The sequence below is a fragment of the Pogona vitticeps genome, chromosome 1 (genome assembly GCF_051106095.1).
Source record: "Pogona vitticeps strain Pit_001003342236 chromosome 1, PviZW2.1, whole genome shotgun sequence".
Classification (NCBI taxonomy): domain Eukaryota; kingdom Metazoa; phylum Chordata; class Lepidosauria; order Squamata; family Agamidae; genus Pogona; species Pogona vitticeps.
The window spans coordinates 317,214,494-317,240,349 of NC_135783.1; the positions used below are offsets into that span (position 1 = coordinate 317,214,494).

The following is a 25,856-nucleotide window of genomic DNA, read 5'->3' on the forward strand; positions in this document are numbered from 1 at the left end:
ACTGCCTTTTGCTTCAGACAATGGTCCATACAGATTATTTTGTCAAACAACAGATCCCTTTCAGCAGGCAAGGGGGTCAAACTGAACTCCTTATATCTCCTTTGAGACAAACTCAGGCTCTTTACTCAGATGCATTATTGGCATGGGTGAAAGACCCATCCAATCTGTGGCTCCCGCACTCTCTTGCCTGGGTCTGGAGGTATCCTTGGCCAGAAGGGACTTGTCCCGTGAGACCTTCTATGGGATGCGGGGCATGTCTTATTTTCTCTGTATTGTGCCTCACGCTCTCTCCAGGCTCTTTCCCTCTTTCTTCTCTCCCTCTCCTCTGTTTCATCCCAATAGTGTGGCTTTCTGTACGCCTGATGCCACCACTCTTCCTCAGCCCTGGGCACCTTAAGCTCTGTCCATTTGCCCGTCCACAGGTGTTATTGAACAACCTTGACCCACCCTTCTTGTTTCTTTTTTTTCTTTCCTCCTGCTCATCTAGGGCCCAATAACATGCTCCCTCTTTTTCTGGCTGCGACTGGCTTTTCTCCTCCTCACTCTCTCCTTTTATCTCTTCTGCCTTTCCCACCCAAATCACCCCCTGTTGTTTGTTCTCTTTTCAGGCTGAGTTCTTTCAAGGTCCCCTCTGATGTCTGTTTGAGTGGGACAGCCTCACATAATGCAGAGGATGACACACTCTCCGAAGTCTCCACTGAGGTGCCTTCCACCTCTCAGCCTGATCTAAAACAGGGAGCCTTTTGTACCCCTGAGAGCTGCCTGTGGGGCAATTTGAAACCTTGGAGCACAAGGAGCCAACAAGAATTAGAAAAAAATTATCTGTGAATTGTGGATGATCACCACAAGGGTATTAGGTGGGACACACAACTCATACTCATCCTCCTTTTCCCCCTTATGGATTAATTCTACTTAGAAGAAGAATGTCTGAATAGGGTTTTAGAGATGCCAGGATTGAACCATGGAGCATTCACATGCAAAGCATTGTGAATCTGATCAGCCCCCTCTATCTCTCTCAGTCACATTTTGCTGTAAGGACAAGTCATGAATGTCAAGGTCTTCTAATAAACCATCTTTATTTTTTGACAACTTACCAAAATCTTGGTTAACAAGGGTCCCCGCCTCTTGCTTCAGAGATGGACATTTATCATCAAATTCTAACAAATTTCCTTTTAACGTTAAGGGTGACGAACGCTGAACTTTGCCATACCACTTTGGTGATAAGCCCGAGGCTCTGGGTGCAGCTATGTTAAGTGTCATTGAGGGGGGTGGAAAATTCAGCCCACCTGTGGCTCTCATACCTTTTTGCCCAGTTTTTGCCTCAACCTGGGTCTGAATGGACTGGCCCCACGGGGTTTCCCAGGAGTCTCCTTACATTGTCTGTGTTCTCTCCTCTGAGTTTCCTGCTGCTGCCAGGATTTGAACTGCTTTCTCCATTCACTTTTTTCAGTCGCCCCCCCTCCCAATAGGGTGGTTTCTATAGGCTTGCCTCTTCCACTCTTTTTCTGCATACTCTCTTGGGACTTTGAACTCCGTACACTCCCGTGTCGAGGGGTCTTCCTGCATTATCTCTTCCCGCACTATCTCAGTCTTCCTTGTTGTCAATTTTCTCTTCCTCCTGTACCCCACAAGCCTCCTCATCTTCTATCTCCAACTGCCCCTCTCCCCCCTTCCTTTTATCCCCTCTGTCTTTGCCGCCGAAATGGCGCTCTCTGGTGTCTCTTTTTCTAAACACAATCCCTGTAAATCTGTTATGGTAGACAGGTGTCCCTCTGTGCTTCTGCTTGAAGAGATGCACAGTACACTATGTGGAGTGCCTTTGGAGGTACTCCCAGCCTCACAAAGCATATACTCTGCCACTGGGGATCAACCCACACCATAAACTCAAAATATAGTATGAAAAAATAGCACCGAGACATTATTTATTTATTTTACAGTACTTACAGTTGGTAGATACTGCACAACAGATCTGAATAGGTGTTGTTAATTTTCATGTTAATAACTCCAGATTCTCTGGGGATCAGACTGTCACTAGGTCTCTATTCATCAGATACTTTTTGACCTCTTCCAGTTTTCAGTGCGAAAGGAAAAACACTTTTCATTTCTAACTCTTCCTAATTCTTAATTATTGCTGGTGGTATTTGTTTTATTTTTTTTTTCGGTGTAAAATAAGCATCATTCTGAAGTAATACTGAATAATATGAATATTTTGCTGAAAAATTTGATTATCAGCAACTAGTTTGGCCATAACATTCCTGATCTTGGTATGGATTTAGGAATTAAGTTGATGTGGAGAGAGGAATCCTTTAGGGATGGAGGGATATGCTGTTGCTGTTTGTGAGGAAAAGACTGGTTGTGCAGAACTTGTTTTGTGTTTATCTTGGGTCATAGATCCAAAGCTGATTTCTAAGGTTGTCTGGTTTTTTAAAAACCAAATATCTGTGTAGTTCTTCAGTATCCATAAATTGACATTTAGCAAAACTAGCTAAAACTATTTGTCTTTCTCTCATACTCTCCCCTCTACCTGTGCATTTATATTTATGTAACAGGATTATTCATATCATAATGTCATAAGCAGAATATTTGTGTTTTGTCAACAAAAATGTTCTACCCCATCATCAGTGATAAAATTGGAGACTGTTGTTTCAGTCCTCCTGGAGGTATCGGGCTGCTCACAGTGGAAACAATAAATAAGATGGTTGTTGAAAAACTCTGTCTTCGATCCCATAATATTGAAGTCTCTAATGCTAGTCTCTAATACCACTGACCAAAGTACTAGTTTTAACTTATAAAGCCCTAAGCAGCCTGTGTTGAAGCTATTTCAAGGACTGTATCTCATTTTATGACCCTGCCTGGATGTTGATAATCAGGGGAAAACTTTCTCTCAGTCCCACCATCTTCACAGATATGTTTGATGGAGACCTTGGAGAGGGTCTTCTCTGTTGCTTTTCCCTGATTCTAGAATTCTCTCCCACAGGACGCTAGATGGGCTCCATCCTTGCTGTTCTTCTGCAAGCAGATAAAGACCTTTCTCTTTAGACAAGCTTTCCCTTAGTGCCATGGTCTCCTGTCTTCCACTGCCTCCTGGAGTTTGGTCAAATTCTGCCCATTCATCTTGTCCTCTGTCGTCCCCTTCTCCTCTTCCCCTCACACTTTCCCAACATCAGGGTCTTTTCCAGGGAGTCTTCTCTTCTCATGAGATGGCCAAAGTATTGGAGCCTCAGCTTCAGGATCTGTCCTCCCAGTGAGCACTCAGGGTTGATTTCCTACATGTAATTACCCAGAAAAAAATTGCTGAAGGAGGAAGGAGCACAATCAGCTACAGTGAGGAGAAGACAACAAAACTTTCCTTCCAGGAACTCACTCAAATTAACTTATCTAAGGAACTGAGCCCAAATCTTAGCTATTGGTGTATGTTGAGCAATTCTTCATGCTGCCTTTTGTTAGAAAAATGTGTTTTAGGAGTGTTGATAGAACTAGAGATAAGAAATTTCTTGAAACTTAATGACCTTAAATTTACCTGAACTCCACCCAAGTACTCCTCGCTGTACTGCTTTACAAACACTCTTGTCCTACTGCTATTCCTTATCCTGGTAATATAAATATGTTTTATATCACCCACATCATTGTAGGTTTGCAACTGATACTTAAACAACTAAGACATATTCTGTAAATTAATCTTGGTAACCCAAAGACAATTCCTTATGTGAAATAGGCAAACAATGTCAATATCAATAAGAAACATAGATAAGGAACATTTACTTTTAAAACATGACAAATCAGGATTTGTGGAAGAGTCATGATGGCACACTGCTGTCCTGTATCCTGTTCCCAAATGTCTGCAGGGAATTATGTACCTGGGTTTTCAAATCACTACCCTACTTTTTTATTAAATAAAAAAAACAATATTTTTTCATTATTTTACTTTTTATTGGTTTTATTATTTGACTTTATCGTATGGGGGGTTTACTATGCAATACTGTATGTAATCTGCTTTAGGCTTTTTGAAATGTATAGTGGTATAGAAATAGGTAAATAAATATTTGCAATGTTTTAGTAAGAATTACAACAGTCAATCACAAGATCAGGGTATTGCAAAGTCAAACAAACAAACAAAGAAAAAAAAACAAAGAAAGCATGGGGAGGATTGACAGCAGGCTGAGGGGGCCCAAATGCTGACATGCTTGGGAAAAGACTAGGGAGGAGGAATAATGATACGGAGTGGCTAGCAAAGGTACAAGTAGGAAGAAACAAACATCAGCCCACCAAGGGATTTTCCCATCCCCAAGGCCACTTGAGAGCCTGCCATTTTTGAAAAAGTTAAAAAGGGAGAATAAAAGCTCTAGTTTATAATTGGGATCCTGGGGTCCCACTAAGGCTTGCCATACCTAACTTCTCAAAAACAGCCCCATAAAGCAAAAAAACAAAACAAAACAAAAAAACAAAAAAACCAGCCACTGTTTGAGCCATCTCTGTTTTCTAGTATTGGTTCAGCCCATGGTAAGGTCTGGGGGCAGATTTTGGTCCCCAGTTCCAGCAAGGTTGCACAACAAGATGAAATGCTGTGGGGAGTGACAACAGTGCACAACAGCCCTTCAGTATGCTGCACTTATTCTCTTGCAGGCCAGAGGTAGGACTCTCTGAATATGTTTCCACCAGGTTCCCCATGAAAAGCCAAACATCAGTTGCATGCAGAACCCCTGTTCTCCTTTGACTTGCATGCTGACATTTTTCACTATTAAATGTTCAAAAGTCTTGTTTAAAAAATAATGTGAAGACCGACCAAGTTAAAACTGGATTTTTTTTTTTGATAACCTGTTTTTTCTGCCTCTCAGGCTCTAGTAACTCATGCAGTCAAGGGACGCATTGCAACATTTTGCTATGGGGCCCCACTAGCCTATTTATATTCAGTGCCTTGAACAAATACTTCACCACAATGAAGCAGCTCTTGAAAAACAGTCTTAGCTATATATTTATACAAGCATGCACTGCAAACCATAAGGCGATCCTTCCAGTATAAGGAACTGGCTGCTTAGTGAGCAATATCCTTAGATAGTTACCAAAAGCTTTAAACTACATACACTTGAGCCACAACATTTTTGTTTCATTTTTCTTTTGGTTTTGTCACGCAAATGTATGCATGCACACGCATGCGTAAACAAAATAAATGCTGCCTTCTGCTGCTTAGAAGGATCTGTAGGTTGATGGCAACAATTCAGTCTCTTCAACCTTTTATTCTACTTTTGAACAACTAGTACAGTATATGGTATTTTGTGTGAAAGTAAGATGAATTGGGGAAGTAATTCCTGTACGGGGCAGAAGGTTCCTTTGGTTTTTAATCCCACTCGGAGCCACTGCAAATAGGGCGATGTACACAGCCTATGTGCTTAGGTCCTATGTGCTTTGGTGGAGAGCTTTCCAGTGCTCTGCTCCTCGCATCCATGTACTTTTAAGCCACATTTACTCCCAATAACATTTATACTAAATGGATGCTTTGTCTTACACAAGCCTGAAGACCCTGATAGGAAGCTATAGAATAGGAAGCAGTATGTATTTTTAGTGGTAAGTTGAGACAGTTCAGCAGAAACATCCAGGGTCTGTTTTAAAGGATCGAACTGCATATATGTCTGTCCAATCTAAAATAATGTGGATGAATCAGGTCTTGCGCGGTAGGTTAGCAAATAGCCTAGCCGAATCGTAACTTCAGATATTCAAGGAACAGAGTTGACCCGAGACATGTTGCTGTCTAAAAAAAGCTTACCAGGCTCTCGTACCTTCCTAGACAAAGCCCACTGCCATATGTGAGGATGGCAGGTTAGTTTAGGGTGAAGGACAAGCTGTGTGGCATACAGACAGAAGGGAAGGGAATGACCAGTGGCTTCAGGAAGAGCACCTTTGGGACTGCCACTGCTGTCCCCTCCCCCCATGGTTGCCTCACTGTTGTTTAGATAGGGCATGGTGCCTCAGACACCAGTCCAGGCTGAAAATCAGCAAGGAAATTTGCTGATTTTGATACCAAAACTCTGTTGCGTTTGGCAAAATATTTGCTTTGAGGCTTGAAGGTTGTGGTGAAAATGTTGTTGATTTCCATAGGTAAAGACTTTAATCTCTAATGCTGCTAGTTCCCTACCACCGTTTGTTTCAAGTATGTGCTGATTTCACCATCAATTGCAAGTGGCATAGGGAAAAATCATCAAGCCAGTTATGTGTGTCTCTTTTTAATTTTGCACTATTTTCTGTACATAACAGCTGTGCATTGGAATTTTAAATGTGCCATGCCTTGCTTCTGGTGTTATTGCAGAAACAACTCAACAGTACTGCTCTAAATCCATTATCTAGTGCAATACACAATGCCAAGAATACTTTGGAACTGAACAGGTAGACTTTCTCAGCTAAATTCCCTGCAAGTCTTCTAAAGGGTTTATAGAAATCCATGATTCTTATCTCCCTTATTTTGAGCATTTTCAGTAGCTTGTCCATGTGAAATGTGAAGTATTGATTTAGCCTGCATATGTGACATGTGCAACAGTGGCTAGATTTCCTCTTTTCAGGAAAAAGATGTCACCGATACACACACCGAAGTTGTGTGAAAGCACCCTGGCTATCATACCATGTAATGATGTTAACAGAAGGCAAAGGAAAGAATGGAATTGAAGTGAGGCTGGGGGGAGGGATAAATAATTGGAAAAGAGGGAATGATCTATAGTGCTCAAGGTGGTAACTGTAATGTCTAGAATCATTACTAGAATATGGGGCAGTCATCAGTTTTAACCATGTGCCATTAAGTCAATTCTGATTTATGGAAATCCTTTCCAGGGGGTTCCATATAGAGAATACACAGAAACACTTTACGTTCCCATCTTCTGGGAATGTTCTGGGACTGTACATCTTGCCCAGGGCCACACAGGCTGATTCTTCTCCTAGATGTCACAGTGGAAAACTTAATTCTCAGCCTTTGGCTCTGCAGCCAGATACCTATCTCACTAAGCTATCCAGTGAGCTTATTTTTGATTAGAAGTTTTCAGTTTAGCTAACAATATGCAAAACATAATTACAATTAAATGGTGGAGAATGTTATTCTATAAACTATGTCAGAAATATAGTATACTTTTCCCCCATGGAGTCATTAAAACAATTGTTCCCGTCCCTTTTATCTTTTTTTTTTTTAAGGGAAACTTCTCATAGCACCTGTTGAACTTTCTTAGATTTAATGTTTGACCTTTTGGTTTGCCAGCAAATTTTTCTGGTGCTATGGAAATGCAAGTCCTTTTGTGGAGGAGTTTGTCATTACATCAAAACTTGGCATGAATGTGAGTGCTAAGAAAACAGGCTGTTTGTTCCCTGGGGAAACTATTCTATAAGCTAAGTTTGCTTTCGTACACAGTTACCCTCCTAGATTAAGTGCTTTAGTTTAGCTTGGCCTACAGCAAAACGTTTCAGGATATTTTAAAAGATCCTGGTTGCTGATTAACGCTAGGAAAATAGGGATAGGTATACTTTCCTATAAGTTGTTTTTGCTACTCCATTACACTTTATAAACTTAAAATCCTGTTAATATATCCCTAATTCATATAAAAGGGAAAAAAAACTTAGTTTGGATTTTTGCTAAATTTAGAGCTTGGTAACTTTTAAAAAATTATATTTGAGCTTTTATGTGATAAAGATGAAACTGGAAAAAGTTTTAAGCTTTTTACGTTTTATGAAAATTATTGACAAGTTGAGTCTACTAGTTTTACTGAACAGTCACTTCCTTTTGAAAAATGCTGTTCTGCTTTGATTAGGATGTTATTTTGTTGTTGGTGTTTAGTCGTTAAGTCATGTCCAACTCTTTGTGACCCCATGGACCAGAGCACACCAGGCCCTCCTGTCTTCCACTGCCTCCCAGAGTTGGGTCAAATTCATGTTGGTAGCTTCAATGACACTGTCCAACCATCTCGTCCTCTGTCGTCCCCTTCTCCTCTTGCCTTCACACTTTCCCAACATCAGGGTCATTTCCATGGAGTCTTCTCTTCTCGTGAGATGGCCAAAGTATTGGAACCTCAGCTTCAGAATCTGTCCTTCCAGTGAGCACTCAGGGTTGACTTCCTTCAAAATGGATAGGTTTGTTCTCTTTGCAGTCCAAGGGACTCTCAAGAGTCTCCTCCAGCACCACAATTCAAAAGCATCAGTTCTTCAGCGGTCAGCCTTCTTTATGGTCCAGCTCTCACTTCCATACATTGCTTTCCTATAAGTTGGTTTTGCTACTCCGTTACACTTTATATGTTGTAGGATGTTGTAGGATGTTGTAGGATGTTATAGTATGATATATACACCTGAACTATTGTTCAATATTGTGAGAACAATTTTTAATCAAACCTAAGGTTTACATCCTTCACCTCTTTGTCCGAGACAGAATCATAGAACGTAGAGGTGAAAGAGATTCCAAGAGCAAGAATATCACAGCTAAAACATCCTGACACATGTATTTATAGGCCATTTAAATATTTCTAGTGAAGGAGAGCCAACCACTCCCTCTCAAGGTAGTCCATTCCATTGTCAAACAGATTTTACCATGAAGAAGTTTCCCCTAATGTTTAATAGAAATTTCCTTTCTTATAGTTTGAATCCATTATTTGGGGTCCTGGTCTCTGGAGCAGCCAAAACCAATCTTGTTCCGTCTTCCGTACAACAGCCCTTAAAGTATCTGAAGATGTTTATCATATGTCTTTTCAGTCTTTTATTTTCAAGACTAAACAAAGCCAGTTCTCTTAACTGTTCTTCATAGGTCTTAGTTTTCCTACCTGTTCTACTTGTTACCATCTTGATCATCCTCTTCTTGACATGGTTGCTAATATCCTTCTTTCACAGCGGTATCCACAAGTGGACACAGTATTCCACTTAAGGTGCAATCAAAGTAGAAGAAAGTACTTACCTTGATGTGGACACGGTACTACTGTTGAGGCAGCCTACTGGGTTTCTTCCCCTGCATCACCCTGTTGACTCATGTTTAGCTTGCATCCTACAAAGATGCACAGATCTTTTTCATATATACTATTATAAAGCCGGTTGTTAGTCTTTGTTCATCTAGGTTTAGCACTGTCTTGCTTTTGGAAGAACACAGAGGTGAAGCACGTCTTGAATCATTCTATCTGCTCTTTATTATCCATTTGTACTTTTTCACCTTCTCTGTGCAGTCAGCCTACTGCTTCCTTACACTTTCTCTTGGTCCAAGCACTGTTGAAAACCTCTTTTTTTTGTTATTTTTAACTTCTTTGCAAATCTGAACTCACTCTTTGATTTAGCCCTCCTGACCTTCTCCCTACAAATACTGATCACTCATTTATAATCTTCCTGGGTGATTTTTTGTTACCTTTCCTCTCTTCCTGTTGAGTCCTTTCCTTTGGGATAAGTTATTTCCTAAAATCACTATATCCCAGTCATGACTCCCATCCCACCAGGTTTCCATAAGGCTTATTGTATTTGTTGTCTCTTATCAAGCTTATCTTATTAGTTTCCAATGGTCTGTACATTGTTATAGAGAAATTGAAAATACGGGTGATTCTCGCGAGCTGTTCCTTACTGTCTTTTTCTCATTCATCCCAATTATTTTTGTTACCACCATCCCAATTATTTTTGTATCACCAATACTCCTGCCCCAGTACTTGGTGCATCTCCGTCCTCTGGAATATTATCTTCTTCCCTGTAGAATTTGGTTCAAAGCCCTTCTGGTAAGGTTTACAAGATTGCCAGCAAAAACACATTTGTTCCGGTTCCTCTAAGCTGCAACTCATTGCTGCCAAAATCACATTCCATTAGTATTGCCTCACTTCTTGGGCTGTGGTCTTCATCAGGAAGGAGGACCAAAACAAAAACAAAAACAATAAAGCCACTTGTACCCAGGGCGCTTCACCTTTCTACTGAGAACCTTATAGTCACTTGCTATATGTTAAAGGCTGGCAACATATTGCCAGCGTCATTTGTTTCCACATGAATCAGAAGGAAGAGATGAAATTCAGTAGGCTTTATGCGTCTTGACAAGCTCTCTGTTACGTCGTACAGCTTCACACCAGGAAAACAGTGCACCTAAGACATCCTGTCAGGTCTACAAATGGCTACCTCTGTCTCCCTCGGGAGGAAGCAACCTACCACCACATCTTCTGGGAAGCAGCATAAATCTGTCTAGCCACAGAATCAGCTACAGATGCTTCCATACTCTGCTGATCCTATCCCAGCAGCATAAAATCACTTCCCCAGGGAAGAGTCTAGAACTGACACAATTTCCTAATATTCTTGCATTTCTGTGTCACAATTAGTGACACCTGACATCTGAGCATTCAGCCTGGAGGCAAGCAGTACATCACGGCCTCTCCCAATTTGAAGAGGCACTTGTCCAGCAGGCTGAGGCGAAGAGGCAGTCCCAAAAAGCAGCAAAACCAGGGAGCTGGACAGGGGACAGATTGTATTTTTCTTCAGTGTGGAAGGGATTGTCACTCTCGAATTGGCCTTCTCAGCCACACTAGATGCTGTTCCAAGTCCTCCATTCAGAGCATGTTACCATAATCTCTCAAGATTGAAGGATGCCTACTATTAGTCCTCAATTAGTCATGATTAAGATTAACCACACTTCAGACCAGCAAAAACAATAGTGAACATTAGGACTATCAAATTTTATTTGGCCTAAACTTTCATGGGTTGCAGCCTGATTCTTCATATCCATGGAGTACAGCCGTGTGGGGTAGGGTATATGAAAAATAATATAAATGCGGACGGTCCAGCATGATTATGATCTTAGCAGTGATTGTTAATGAACATCTGATTTTCTTGGGATATGGCAAGTACAGATCTTTTTAAGGTGCCCTTACATGCCATTCAGAGGTCATTTATGAATGGCAAGTACACTGTCACATCGAAAGGAAGATTAATGTACTGTATATACGGTGAAGAAAAAGATTTTACTTAAGTATAACAGAATACTTTGATGATGCAGAACTGACATCAGAAGGGCACGTAAGGAAAAAAGAATGCAAAAATTAGAAATATGGAAAGTTGTCCAAACAATTGTTATACAAGATGGCTATAGTTGATTAGTTAAACAGACAAACCTATTTACATAATTACATATGTTAAACACATCTGCTCAGTACTATTCAAAGAAGTGAATGAGGAGAAGAATGTGACAGGCAGCTGCTCACCTTTCTTAAAAACTGAAAAGGAAAAAAAGGACCTAAGAAGAGGTTGCGTGGACGAGTCGCCTAGAGTGGATGAGTGGCCCAGATAGGCGGGGTATAAATCAAACAAACAAACAAACAAATAAATGAGTGTTAGGAGATACCCAATTGAAGTGTCCCAGTTTTAATAATTTAAATATAAAGACCAAATTGCCATTTGACACTTTAAATTATCATTTGGCAAACAATTGTCCGAGTTTGGAGCCAGAGATTAGTTCAATTCACCACTGTGCCTCCTATGAGCAGAGTCAGCCTTGAGGAAACTGCACAGTCCCAGGATTCCCCAGAAGAAGGGAAAGGGAAAGTTCTTCTGGGTATTCTCTACCTGGAAAATCCTGAAAAGGGTTGCCATACATCAAAATTGACTTGATGACATTCAAGTATACTGTATAAGTATTGAAATACAATTCCCAACACCTTCAGAATCTGGAGGAACTCTTCTTATTAGTACTACAGGTTAGAAGGTAAAAATGAAGTTTAACCTTTGACAATAAGACCCTAAAGATATATTTAGGATGCTGATCTGGGAAAGCTAGATGAACCAAGGGTGGACTGGCAACAGGATGATATGTTTATATCTACAACTCTGTCTCTTTTCCTCTTGGTAGAAATGATGAGTGCATTTAAAGTGTAGTTACCACATGTTAGTGGGATAAAACAATGAAGTCCTAGCTAGCCTTTAAGTCCCAGAGTACTTGGGGGATAGAAGAGGAAGCTGCCTTGTAATGAGTCAAAGTGTTGGTTCATATAGCCCAATATTGTCTACTCAGACTGGCAGCAGCAGTCCAAAGTTTCAGGCAAGATTTTCTCCTAGCCCAACCTGATGTTAGTGATGGTGAAGGAGAGAAAGGGAGTGAGCCGTCCTCCCCAGTCAGAGGAGCAGAAGGAGGAACAGAGTATGTGGAGGGCATATTAGTGGAGGTAGAGGCAGACGATAGGGAGGATCAAAAGCCTAGAGAGGTATGTTTGGCTGATGAGGGAGGGGAGGAGCTTGATTTGATTATATGGGAAGATATAACAGAGGACAAAAAGGCGGGAAGCTTTAGAGTGGTGAAGAGCGAGCCGGCTGATAAGAAAGATAGATCAGTACAGACGGAATGGAGCATGGGCCAGGAGAGTTTCCTCAAGCTGCTTAAAGAATTTCCGAACTTGCAAGTAGATGGAGGATTACTGTCGGGCCCTCCTGATTTCTTCGCACGCAGGCAAGAGGTAGATCCCTTGGAATGGATCTACCATGCAATCAGTGTGGGGGGAGGAGGGTGATCCGTCCCAGTCCCTCTTTACTCCAGAGTCAGTGGGAAGGGGACTGGGTGAGATACCCCTGTTGTGGGATGGTTTGTGCGGTCAGAACCACACCGATTCGGCCTATGACCGACCGGGAGCAATTTGGGCCAGCCCCCCCAGTAAGAAGAAAGACAAAGAAATGAACACTCGAGTTCGGAGTTATAAGTTGTTACCAGAGTTAAGTTTAATGGACCCTTTTGAGCCAGCTGAGTTGAGTTTGTTTACTTATAAAACCGATTCTTTTAGAAAGGAAGAACAGCCTTTTTCCCGCGCTGTCAATGGAACCGCCCATGGTAGAACCAACCCGTATTCACAGTGACCAAACCTAAGACAAAGCATGTGCTCAGATACTGGGTCATGGCCTTCTAATAACCTTGTGATGCTGCCACAGAGATATGTCAACTGAGTGCGTATGCTGCAGTGCTGGCTACCACAGACCCTCTTGCTAAAAGCTTCAGTGGAGCTGGCAGCACAGCCTCCATGTGTGGTCACCAACAGTGCTTTTACACAACATCTGTTGGCTTATATTGGAACTGGAGACTCTGTTGACCCCTTGTAAATATATTCCCTATTGCAAGAGATTCCGAAAAGATAATTACTAGTGCAGAATAGACACAGTTACCTTGACCTGTTTTCCAGCCTTAGAAGAGTTTAGCAGATGGAGTTATACAATACAGATACTTGATGTACTCCCACTATAAAAAGGTGTAGTAGGATGTTATCCCTTAGATTAGTGGTTTCCAATCTTGGGTCTTCAGATGTTCTTGGACTTATACTCCCAGAAGCCTTCACCACTAGCTGTGCTGGCTGGGGTTTCAGGGAGTTGCAGTCCAAGAACACCTGGGTTACCCAAGATTGGGAACCACTGCCTTAGAGAAATGGGTCTTGTTTCCAAGCAAATACTGTTAGCTAAGAATTAGGATGGAAGACTTTAGACTCATACCTCATGATGCCTTTATGTTTGCCTATCTCTGTGCAGACTTACAGCTTGTAATTGCTGCAGAAATTATAGTATAGACTTTGCATATGTTCAAAGATGTCATTAAACTAATTTCATTTCATACATAATGTAAGTACAGAATAAGGGTATGTGTACTAGTTGTGGAATATGTGTCCAGTACAACTCCCTGGAAACCTTTGCTGTTTAACCGCATGCTCATACCTGCAAAGCAGCTCTGATCATATATTCTGCTGTATCAAGTGAATCTAAGAGCAGACATTAATATTATTTCATAATAGTTTTCTACTCCTTTGTTCTGGAGAATGCTGGCATTTCCATTAGAATTAAATATATTGTGTACTTACAGAAAACCTGAAACCTAGATATATTTCTTTTAATTGTTTGAATTATGTGAAGATCTCCTTTTTGCTTAAAAATACACAAACACAAAACTAGATCTGTTTTTAAAGATTTCTTCCAGTATAATGTCTGAATCCAAATTCATAAAGAGTTAGAAAAATGAGATGTCTGAGCTATAGGATTCACAGGGATTTCATATGAAGCCTATTTAATCAGGATAACACTGTTATTAATATTCATAAAGTCAGCTGGAACACAAATGACAGACTATGGGGCCTAAAAAATTTTACTTGGTGAATTTATTAAAAGCAGCTTAAAAAATTAATGGAATTCAAGTAAAGTTGGTGAAAATGAAAATCTTATGTTAGCAGAAAAAAATCTTTATTAGAACTTTCTTTAAAACCATCTTGCACTGATATCTTTGACAGATTTCATTGGTACTTAAAGGAGGAGGATGCATGAATGGTCATTTAAAAGGATTTAAACACATTGGCACATTAATTTTTACATGAATAATAAGTAGTTTCCAAAAGCAATTAACTTACAGTGTACAAGATTTGAATAGAAAAATAAGACCATGACATTAAAGGGCAAAGCAAATGTGATGTACATTTTAAAATTATTAATATGACTTCTAATAAAATAATTGAATTCATATCTACAAGGGGTATGGTTCCGATGCTGAGACTCATCCAGTTTCTTTGCTTTTTAAAAGATATTTAAAGATTAATCATATAAGCATTTTTGCTACCAAAAATGATGCAGTAACATAAGAATGGTTCACATACCTTTCTGTACATTCCAAATTGTGGCTCAGCTTGCATATTATTAATTATTAAAATAATCATCCTGTATTTTTGAAATTATATATGTTCCTAGCATCTTCCTATAATTCTTTTGTTTAAAATGCCTAAAAATGATGACACACTCGTAGATAAGATTCAAAGGATCATCGTATATGTCCTTTCAGAATGGTGCCAAACTGGGGTCCTTTTCACTTTACTGTAAAGAATAATAGTGGTGAAAGTATTTATTATCCTTGTTCCATTATTTAGTGTCAACAACAACATTGCTTACATAATTGCCAAATAATAGTATTCAACCACAATTAAAAATCAATACATACCCCAATTCAGTGTATATTTGTCACTCTTAGATCCCAACAAAATTAAGTTACAACACAGTGCTTTACAAATCGGACATCAGTCGCATTAATAAGTAAGATTTGCTCCCAGGTAAATGGGAGCTTACAGTAGGTAGACTGTGTTCTGTACATGGTTGATTAGAACTCCCATTGAACTCAGTAAACATACAGGCATAAGATTAACAACAGGTAACTTGTTTAATCAATTTTAATTAAATCCAGCTAGAGTTGGATTATAATTTTGTGAATAAAAATTCTTATGCATATGGTTGTTCCCCTATGACGAGTACTTAAGGTGAATGATGTAGTACACACATAGTTCTTTAAAAATGATCCTATTATTTTACTGAGTAAAATGGAAAAAATGTTGATTTTAACTGTATTGCGACCAGCCCTGATTTCTTTTCTTTATATGCTTGTTAAAGACCAAAAATATCTTTTAATGTTCTAAAAAATTGCCAGTCTAGAATAATTTTTTTGTGTGTGGGCAAAAAAGTATTAATAGCTATGTTGTACTAAAATGTTTATCACACAATACGCTGAAATATTTCACTGTTGCTAGGAGGACTATTTTAAATTATACTATAGATGTGGTATACATTTATATAGAATAACTATACAAGTTCTAGTATATTTCTTTGTGATCACATGTTTTGGGGAAGCTACTTCCTAAGGTCTGTAGATTGAGTAAGGCTCTGCTTCGGTAAATTCCTGCCATATACTTCTCCGACAGGTAATAATATTTCTATAGGAGGCACTCCTGTAGTTTATGATTACAGCCTTCCATTTAATTTTGAATTAAGAGGATTCATGTTCCTGCGAGTCTGTGAACACTTATCATTTAGAAATCAAGAAATTCTTGCTCGCAGTTTAGCTTAGCCACTCAAGGGTTGTATTTCGGTATGCAAAAACGCAAGCATGGTTCTTAGCCAGCAGAGGTTGCAGTCGGTTCTCACCTTTCATTATGCCATTTCCCCATTAAGTAAGGTGCTTTGAATAGATATTCACAGTATATATCCAGGAGAGGGCAGCATTTTCCTATACCAGGTGTGTAAAAGAGCATGCCCTGCTTAGACTGCCAATGTTTCTTGTAATTACTCCCAGTATATTTGTTGCTTGCTTATGAATTAACTTGCATTTATGGAACTAAATCATTCCAATCATTTAATTACACCTGAGGAGCTGAACTATAATTGCTTGCTTCCAAGTAGGATCTGATATGGCTTGAGCAGTATTAATTTGGTGTTTACTTTTCTGAGTGCTAAAAGCATTAAACTGATTGTGCAGTGGGATTACATTTTACTAATTGCTGGCATTCATTAGCTGGGTAAATGGCGAGGAAGTATGACTGTATATTGTGCGGGGATAGAATTGTGGTTTTAAATAGTATATTACTAGGCACATTAAGGCCCTAAGACATGTTTTAAAATACTCCAGAGGTTATTAAAGACTGTATTTTCTTCATCTCTTGCTGAATGAATACCTTATTAAAATACTGCAATTATTATGGACCTTTTTGTGCAATATGTAGGGAAAAGTCTTCATTGGCTTAAAACACATTTCTTTGATATTAATAATAACCTTCTGTATTTTCAGCTAATCCAAAAGTAAATGAAGAACTTAGGGGGAGGGAATTGCCAACTCCAAATCAACACAGTTACACAGAACTGAGAAAACCAAAGTTATAGGTTCATTTGAAGATTTTTGTGAGGAACTAAGGTGCTGGGTGTGAGATAATTTCCTTTCTTCATCCTTGCCAAGAAATCCCCTTAAAATGGATTGGCTTTCTTTCAGCAGATACTCTTAGAGCTGAAGCAAATAGAGGCTTCCCAGTTTATTAATTCTTGGCTATAATTTTAAAATAATATTTTTTCATTTTCCAAAAAACAACTTATTAATTACTTTAGTGTGCACCCAAACCATGAATGTAGCATTTTATTTTATTATTCAACAGTGAGCTTCCTAAGACATTAACTTATTTTGATATTTATGCTACTGTTATCCGGTAGTATTCCCTGCAGTCCTACACTGAGTAATAAACAGGTGAATTTACATAATGTGAACATAGCAATGTACCATAAGATTGTTGTGAATTTGAGACTATTACATTCTCTTTGTGTTTCCTCTCCACATATAAAGATTATGCCCAAACCAATCATGATATGCCCCAATACTGCAAGCGTTATACAAAGAACAAAAAACTAGTCATATTCACTTTACTTGCTCTACGCTTTCTGTTTTATCTAACTTTTGTTGGGATCAGGCTATGGGAATTAATCTGTTTCTCAATACCACCATTAAATATAATGTAGAATAACAGAAGAAAACTGCTATCTAAACTGAAAGTGTGATAAAAAAAAATTTGTTTTACTGCAAAAGTCAATTTAATGTCACATGTTAAAATAAACAGATTTTATTGTCCTATTATAAATTCTTTTTTTAGTTATTTGTCCTGCAAATTCCCTGACAAATAAGGGTAAGGTATAGGTGTGTTCTCATATATTGTTTTAAGTTTATTTATCCACAGTTGGCCTGCTTTTAGCTCTGAAGTTTTGGAGCAAGCCCTTGCCAGATCAAACAAGCTCAGAAATACAAATGGAGGCCTGGTCAAACGGTAAAGGCTTCTGAGGTGTGGATACATAGCCCCAAGACCTATACCAGTGATGTGCATTTATTGTTGCCAGTAGGTATAAGAGCTTTTAAATAGAAAATCTGTAATCTTAGAACTGCAGAACTGGAAGGCGCTCTATGGATCATCAAGTTCAGCCCCTATCAAGGACGCAAAGTGGGGAATTAAACTCCCAAGTTCTGGATCCACAGCCAGATACCCAGACCACTGTGCTATCTGGTGTAGGCATCCTTCAGTCTCGAAAGACTATGGTATCGTGCTCTGTATGGAGGACTTGGAACAGCGTCTAGTGTGGCTGAGGAGGCCAATTCGAGAGTGACAATCCCTTCCACACTGGAGACAAATCCAATCTGTCCCCTGTCCAGCTCCCTGGTTTTGCTTCCTTTGTGACTTCCTCTTTGCCTCAGCCTGCTGGACAAGGGTCTCTTCAAATTGGGAGAGGCCGTGATGTACTGCCTGCCTCCAAGCTGAACGATCAGATGTCAGAGTTTCCCATCTGTTGAGGTCTATTCCTAAGGCCTTCAGATCCCGCTTGCAGATGTCCTTGTATCGCAGCTGTGGTCTCCCTCTGGGGCGATTTCCCTGCACTAATTCTCCATATAGGAGATCCTTTGGAATCCGACCATCAGCCATTCTCACAACGTGCCCAAGCCAGCGTAGACGTCGCTGTTTCAGTAATGTATGCATGCTGAAAATTCCAGCTCGTTCTAGGACTACTCTATTTGGAACTCTGTCCTGCCAGGTGATACCAAAAATCCGTCGTAGGCAACGCATATGGAAGGTGTTCAGCTTCCTCTCCTGCCGGGCACAAAGTGTCCAAGACTCGCTGCAGTACAGGAGTGTGCTCAGGACACAGGCAAAAACTACAGTGCCTTTCAATTGCTATCTAGCAATTGTCAAAATAGTGTTGGGTATGTAGGGAAAATGTAAGTCTATATTTTTTTTTCTAAACCCAACTTATATTTTTCTGTGAAGACACTGGGCAAACTCCAACTTTACCCCCAACCATAGGAGACCGATTGAATAGCTACGACTCATTAAGCCTTACATAAGTCCTATTGATTCAATAGACCTCCTCTGTTGGGAACTAGCAATAGGTTAACTGAGGAGTGTGCATGCAGCATCTTCACATCTTGTTTCCCTCTCCAGCAGAGCAATTGCAATAAGAGCAGTGGTCGCCGGTGCCCATTCCGACTGTGAATCGGAATTATAGATGTCCATCCAAAGATGAACAGAGCCAGGGTTGACAGAGAGATGGTCTGGGCAAAAATTCTCCCTCTCTTCTCTCCCTCTCTCTCACACACACACTCATGGAGAGACAGACATGGAAGCAAGCATCTGCAGGGATGCAGACAGATATTCCTTCTCTCCATAACCGAGCTGAGGAGCAACAAACAAACAAGGAACCCACTGTTCCCCCAAATCAGAAATATTCTCACTGGCTAGTGATTACCTCTTCTTCCTCTTTCTTTTTCTTCCTCCCAGTTCACAGAATATGATGAGGGTGAGGGCACTGACTTCCCTTTGGTAGGAAGGCAAGAGGAGGTGGGCTGGCTGGAAGAAGATTGAGCCTAAGGATTTGCCCTAATCAATTGACCTCCAGTGGCTGGAGTCATAGCAAGTGGTGAAGGGGAAGCAACATATGTCCCATGTTTATCAAGATGTGTATCAGTTACTTGGAAACATGAGCCAGGAGGGGTGAATTGGACTTATGCACTGCTTGTAGTAGCCAAAGGTATTACAGTGACTGCTGGGAAACAGAATCCAGTGTGGTCCATATTATCCAATATTAGTGCAGACAAGTTTGATGCAGCATACCTGAGTTAATGCTTTTGCTTCCAATCACATATGCACCTACATGTGGAGAGTGGGTGACTTTTTATAGGCAGTTCTCCCCCTCCCCTTTCAAAATCTTTAGCAGAAGAAGAGATCTGCAAATTATAATAGGATATTGGAGAACAACTCTGGCCTTTTTTCTACCAAGAAGGGCCATATTGGTGTTTCACTGGAGATGGACTTCATTTATAATTCTCAGTGAACTGCACTTGCACTAATTTCCTCATGTCGAAGAAAAGCAGTGGGCTGTATGTGCAAATAAAAAGTACAGTAGCATCAATTACCCATTCTTCACCCCATTACCATAAACTCTAGAGACAGGTCCAATCAGATCAACAGAACCATTCTCTGAAGAATGCCATACTCAGTCAAAATCATGAATAGAATGCCTCTCTGCTCTAAAAAACAAAAGAACAGAATCCGATTGCCAGTTTCTGATTCTATAAGGAAAACAATTTAAGTCTTGGCAGCAAATTGCCGCTCATCAACAAGGTGTTGTGTGTGCACCCAGGAATGCAACCACTGTCTTGCACCTAATTAATGTGGGAATGTGCTGAACAGCTTAAGCAACTTCTGTCACACAAATGTAAATCTGTGATAGTGATGGTATTAAAACAGCTTTACAGCTGATCTAATAGTTGTAGATCACCAACTCTAAAATAGTGCCAGTTTCCCTGTACCTCATCTTCATTCTGGGATTCTGTGAACTGCAGAGTCTTCCTGAGATTGCTTTTGGTCTTGATGAAAACTAGGATGCTCTTGATCTGTTCACCAAGATTTGCAAGAGGAAGAAGTTATATTTATCATCTTCTTTTCTACCAAACCCTTCTGTGGTTTGCTCAAGTGGCAGCACAGTATACTGTACTGATTCCTAGCTTCCAAGAGGTCTAGCACAACTCAGATTCTTGGTTTCTTTTAAACTAACCTAGAGTGAAATCAGACAGCAGGAAAGGAGCTCATCTGATCACATGGGAAAAGATACCTTAAGGTAACCCTTCAACCTTAAAGTGACCCATCTGTTGGGAAATTACTCAAAATCTAATAGTTCTACAGCTACACCCAAAAGTCCATCTTGAGCACAGATTACAGATTATACCCATTTCATGGCCTTCAATCCCTCAGCCCAATTTTTCCTCCTAATAATAATTACAGTATGTGCATAAAGTCAGTTCTGGTTTATGCTGATAATCGCAGAGGTTTCTAGGTATAATATATTTAGAACTGGTTTATCAGTTCTTCCTTCTAATGATATTCTAGTGCTGTGCAAGTACTGACATTCTAGTACTTCCCAGGGACACACAGGTGGCAGGGTACACAAACCCATCAGCCATACTTACGTGGGGATCTTCTCTGGTCCATCTCCCAGGAGGCACAACGGAGATTTGACAGCCCGGCACACCTACCTGTTAATCTATATCAGCTCTTTTCCTCCCTGCGAATGTTTATCACTTGTGCTACGTTTCAGAATTTCTGCAACCAGTTCAACTTCAGTACCTTTAGGGGTCACTGTACCCTAAGAAAGGTTCAAAAGGTTAATGCTTTCAAAGAGGCCAGTTGCAAGCCCCATCTCACTACATATTAAATAATATCAGCTTGAATTCAATAATGATTTGCTTTGTATTGTCCTTCAACACCATGGAGCATAAAATCACCTAAGCATTGTTAATTATACTTTCATTTATTTAATTGTTGAGGACCTTTTGAAGTTATGTTTTATATTAACTGATTCTATGCTAACAATTACGTTGATAACAACATGTCTTTCACAATAATAAGTCTAGAAACAATGTAGGATAATGTATTATGTTTTATAATGTATTATGTTTTATAATGTATTATGTTTTATAATGTATTATGTTTTAATTGGTACCTTGCTTTGCAAAATATCTTATTTTTCATGTCTTATACATTTAAACAGATGTGGGCAGATGTCTAGCTTGTGAGATCTACTTTTTTAATTAAAGCCCCCAGAAATCTGCTTGGAATATCAGAAGCTAAGTTTTTTTCCAACTTCAACAATATTCCACTGAATAGTGGTTTCTTTGTTTGGTAATTCCAAATCAGAAATCATTGCTTGTATGGAGCTTGTATTCCAGGACTAATTATTAGTATCAGTGGCATTTCATACCAAGGAAATATGTTTAGACTTGCAGCTTCAGAATATGAAATAATTCTTTCACAATATACTGTATTTCATCTTCCACTCTCTTTGACCTCTCTTTTTCCTTTCTTAAGCTACACTGAATCTATATTCAAGATCTCAAGTTGTTCCTTATTGGTTGTGGAGTGTCACAAATTAAGTCTCAAAGAGGAGATTGTGATTCTGCAATAATCCTGTCCATTGTGCCTCATGCTATCCTCTGATACCAATATGTAACAAAATGAAAGTGACTTATAGAGCTGGCTGGCCATACTCTGAGAATATGACACAGGCTCTGTATGATAGTTGTTTATAGTAAAACAAGTAAACAAATTAAATATCACTTCTTCTCTCTAAATATTTGCTCAGACATTTAATTACTAGGTATCTGTTTTCTCCCCATATCCCAAACCCATAAAGATAATTGTTTTGCTTACTAGAATTCCACTATGGAGAAGATGATGTTACAGAATGGGCATTCTCACTCATCTTGGTGCTGACCTTCTGAGCAAGCCATGTCAGGTGATTTGTGTGGAGCAAGACGTTCCACAGTTGTGAGTCCACACCATCTGTACTCCAGCAACCCACACCTATAGTATTTATTTATTTATTTATTTATTTATTTATTTATTTATTTATTTATTTATTTATTTATTTATTTATTTATTTATTTATTTATTTGATTTATACCCCGCCCATCTGGTCTAAAAGACCACTCTAGGCGGCTTTATATGAAACCTTTCCAGTGTAGTGGATTAAGGCCCTCCAGTAGCTTTCCTCCATCTGTCCAGATATTTTGCTTTCCAATTTTTGTCATCTCTAATCATTGGCTATTCTGCCTTTGGTTGATCACATGAGTTGAAAATACCTAAAAGGACTAGTGTTGGGGAAAGCTCCTTTGTTCAAGCTGCCAAATCAAACCATGATCAGCCTAGAAGTTTGGAAGTATCCCTATTCCTTTGCAGTACAGTGGTGCCCTGCTAGACGAAATGAAGAATCTGCATGACGATGAGTTTTTGCGATTGCTATAGCACTTCGCAAAACTTTCCTATGGGCGATTTTTGCTATATGATGTTTCAGTCTGTGCTTCGCAAGACGGTTTTTTCGGGACCCATTTTCACAAGACGACTATTTTAACAGCTGATTGGCGCTTCACAAAACGGGTGTTTTCTGGACTGATGCTTCACAAGACAGCAATTTTAACAGCTGATTGGCGCTTTGCAAAATGGCTTCCCTATGGGCGATTTTTGCAAAATGATGACGATTTGTCCCCATTGGAATGCATTAAATGGATTTCAATGCATTCCAGTGGGGAATTGCATTTCGCAAGACGATGTTTTCACACGACAGCGATTTCAATGGAACGGATTAACATCGTCTTGCGGGGCACCACTGTAATCCTATGCTCTCTTGCCTAGACAGATGACGTCTCATAGAACTATGTGAAACCTAGGATCTTAATAGCAATGTTGCTGGACTTCCACTCAGAGGCAGTGCCCAGAAGAAGTGGGGCAGGGAAGCCATGATGCTGCCTTTGAATGGGCACCCACTGGAGTGGCCAGGGTGCCAAACTTGTTGAGCCATCAGCCAAACCAACATGAACTGCTGAACCAGCAGTCTGTGCCCATCTCTACTTTTTAATTTTACTGGTTTTAATGTTGGGAGCCTCATTGGGAGAAAGGCAGCCTACAAATGATACTATAAACAAACAAATGTGGCACTTGGCTTGTAAGTTTCTTCTATGCAATGTGGTATTTTGAGGACTGACTATATTGAAAAGCGAGCTGAGACATCTAGAGTGCCACTGTTTATCCTCAAATACACATTGGCATCTCCTAATACTGTATCTGTTCATTTTGATATACTGTTGATATTTACTGTTCAGATTCATTAGGTTGGATCCAGACCTAATCATTCTTAGTGTAGATCCACTGGAAGGAATAGGCTGGATTAGTCATGATTAATTCAAGTGTAAGCAATGTTCCTGGATCTCCTGTAAGTCAGATGTATCTGCCAGTACTAAACAATTCTGGAGTTGTCATGTATTGTTTGTACTTCCAAATAAGGTTTGGGAAAATTATCACGTATGGTATAAATATCTGGTAGTTAATTACAGAACTTCAATGATGATAAAATACTATCAAGAGATATAAAGTTTGAGTTTACATGAGGCCAGTTTTACTGCAGGTGAGATAAGGACACAACAAAATTTTCATTATAAATCAGTTCATGTCCCCCATAGGAAATGCATCAGAGATGAAATGAGGATCGAAGATTTTGCCTGCATGTTTAATAGACAGTTTTATTGAGAATGTTTATTGGCTTATTATTGCCTGTAGTGGTGCTAACTTTATTATCATGCATGCCTTTAAAAGTAAAGCAAATTCATTTATGCATATAACATTTTTATCACAGGTGCATTTGTGCATGTTTATGCACTTGTCTAATTTTAAAATTCTAAATTTATTATATCAGCATTAATACCTGAATAAATTTTGGTGGCAGAAAGGATTTCTGTTTAATTAAAGGGTGGCCAAAGACACGACCCTGTTCCAAATAAAAAGAAAGAAAGAAAGAAATTTAGATAATTAAGGCTGGATAATTGATGAGAGCAGATATAATGAGAGTGTGATTGCCTCATGTCACAGTAATAAAACATTTTATATTTATACATGCAGACCTGTATCTGCCTGCGTAAACAAACACGTATATTATGGTAGGATTTATTTTACTCTTTTTACACCAGTTTAGACGACCCGAGATGCCTGAGTCACAGCCCACCAACCACTGTGTTTGGAAATTATGTAATAAATCCATATAGGTTGTAATGATATCCTGAACCCCTGTATTTAAACTAACCTGAATTACACCGAGAGATAAACAGAATATTTACTCATCCCTTATGAGCTGCTGCTGATATGTAAATTTATTCTTCTACTTTGCACAAATATACTTTTGAGCTACTGCTTAAACACTTCAAGGTCCTTAGCCAAACAGTTTTAATGATGCCTCCCGTGTTATGGAAGTGTGACATTTGACAGATACCTAGTGTTGTTGTGATACTGCAGAAAAATGTAAACAACACACAAAGAAAACCCCATGTACCTAAGTCACCATGCAACACCAAGATAATTTATAATTTTACTGTTTATAGCCATCTTGACTGTTTGTTTTTTTATCTGCCAAAGGCAGCTTTCATTTGGATTCTTAATCTGAGATTTATTTGGATCTGGAAATCATAGCTAGAGTTCCCACAGGAAATGGTCCATCTACCAACAGATTAAATGGCAGTCCTGCAGTTGTTAAGGGAGCTCTGCATTTAACACACATGCATACTGACTCACTCAAGGCTGTGGAGAAAAATTAAAGTAGTAACCCAGGTTTAGGAACAATGTAGCTAAAAAGTCCCATATTTGCTGAATGACAAAGGGGTTATATAGCAGCATATTCATTTTATTATTCGTGCTTGAATTTCTTGTTTGCTTTGTTGAGTCGGCTGACGAATACTAATAAACGCCTGCAACAATCCAGGCGGGAGATGCCTGGCAACAAAGCTATGCGGTGGACCTCCCTGCTCTTCTCCGGTTCACAACCTGACCTTTTGAAAAATTGCCTGGGCTAAGCTGCAGAATTTGGGTGTAATGGTTATTGTTAACTCCAGCTTTAGGATTTATTAATTTGTGTGATCAAGACTTACCTATACTTCAAAGTTTCAAAAGACCAAACACAATCATCCGTCCATTAGAACTAACATTGGGTTTCATTGAATTTGCCATTCTTTCCCCACCCCCACCCCCCACCCCGGTTTTACTATCTGTCTAGCAGTACTGCTGTTTTGATTGTATGTGTATGGAATCTCAAAAATGCCTTTAAAGTGCAGGTAAAGAGATCTGTAGAAGTGAAGCCAAATTCTTCCTAAAGTTGAATGGTGGAAAATATGATCACGTTAATGAATTGCAAAAATTTAAGCAAATAACTAAGGAACCCAATGATATTTACACAGTAAGTGCTTAGTAGTCACAGTTGAGACTAAATACTGAATTATGATTAACCAGCTTTGAGGACAGGTTATACAATACTTTATCAACTGGACAGGGAGACAGTGAAAACTAGTTGTGATTCTGTAGAAACTTACCTTGGAGCAAGCCTCACTCCGTGTGCTGGGACGTGCTGCCAAATGAGCATCTAAGCATGTACTCCCCCTCGTTTGGGACCACTGTTCATGGGGGAGGTTTGAACTTCAGCAACTTGTAGTTTGAAATTGGCTTGTTGAGCTTTTTTCCTTTTGTTTAACAGGGCACATTGTGACAATCAAA

General features: G+C 39.5%; 1 protein-coding gene across 8 annotated transcripts in view; it reads left to right on the top strand.

Annotated features, from left to right (window-relative positions):
• MIPOL1 (mirror-image polydactyly 1) overlaps positions 1-25,856 on the top strand; it is a 233,386-nt gene that overhangs the window by 24,935 nt on the left and 182,595 nt on the right. For 3 of the 8 annotated variants that reach the window (XM_072986393.2, XM_078392513.1, XM_078392508.1), the window contains exon 3: positions 21,981-22,135. The exons of the other annotated variants lie outside the window; for them this stretch is intronic. The gene's annotated coding sequence lies outside the window, so the exon portion shown is untranslated. The remainder of the gene's footprint in view (positions 1-21,980; positions 22,136-25,856) is intronic. 8 annotated transcript variants of the gene reach the window in all.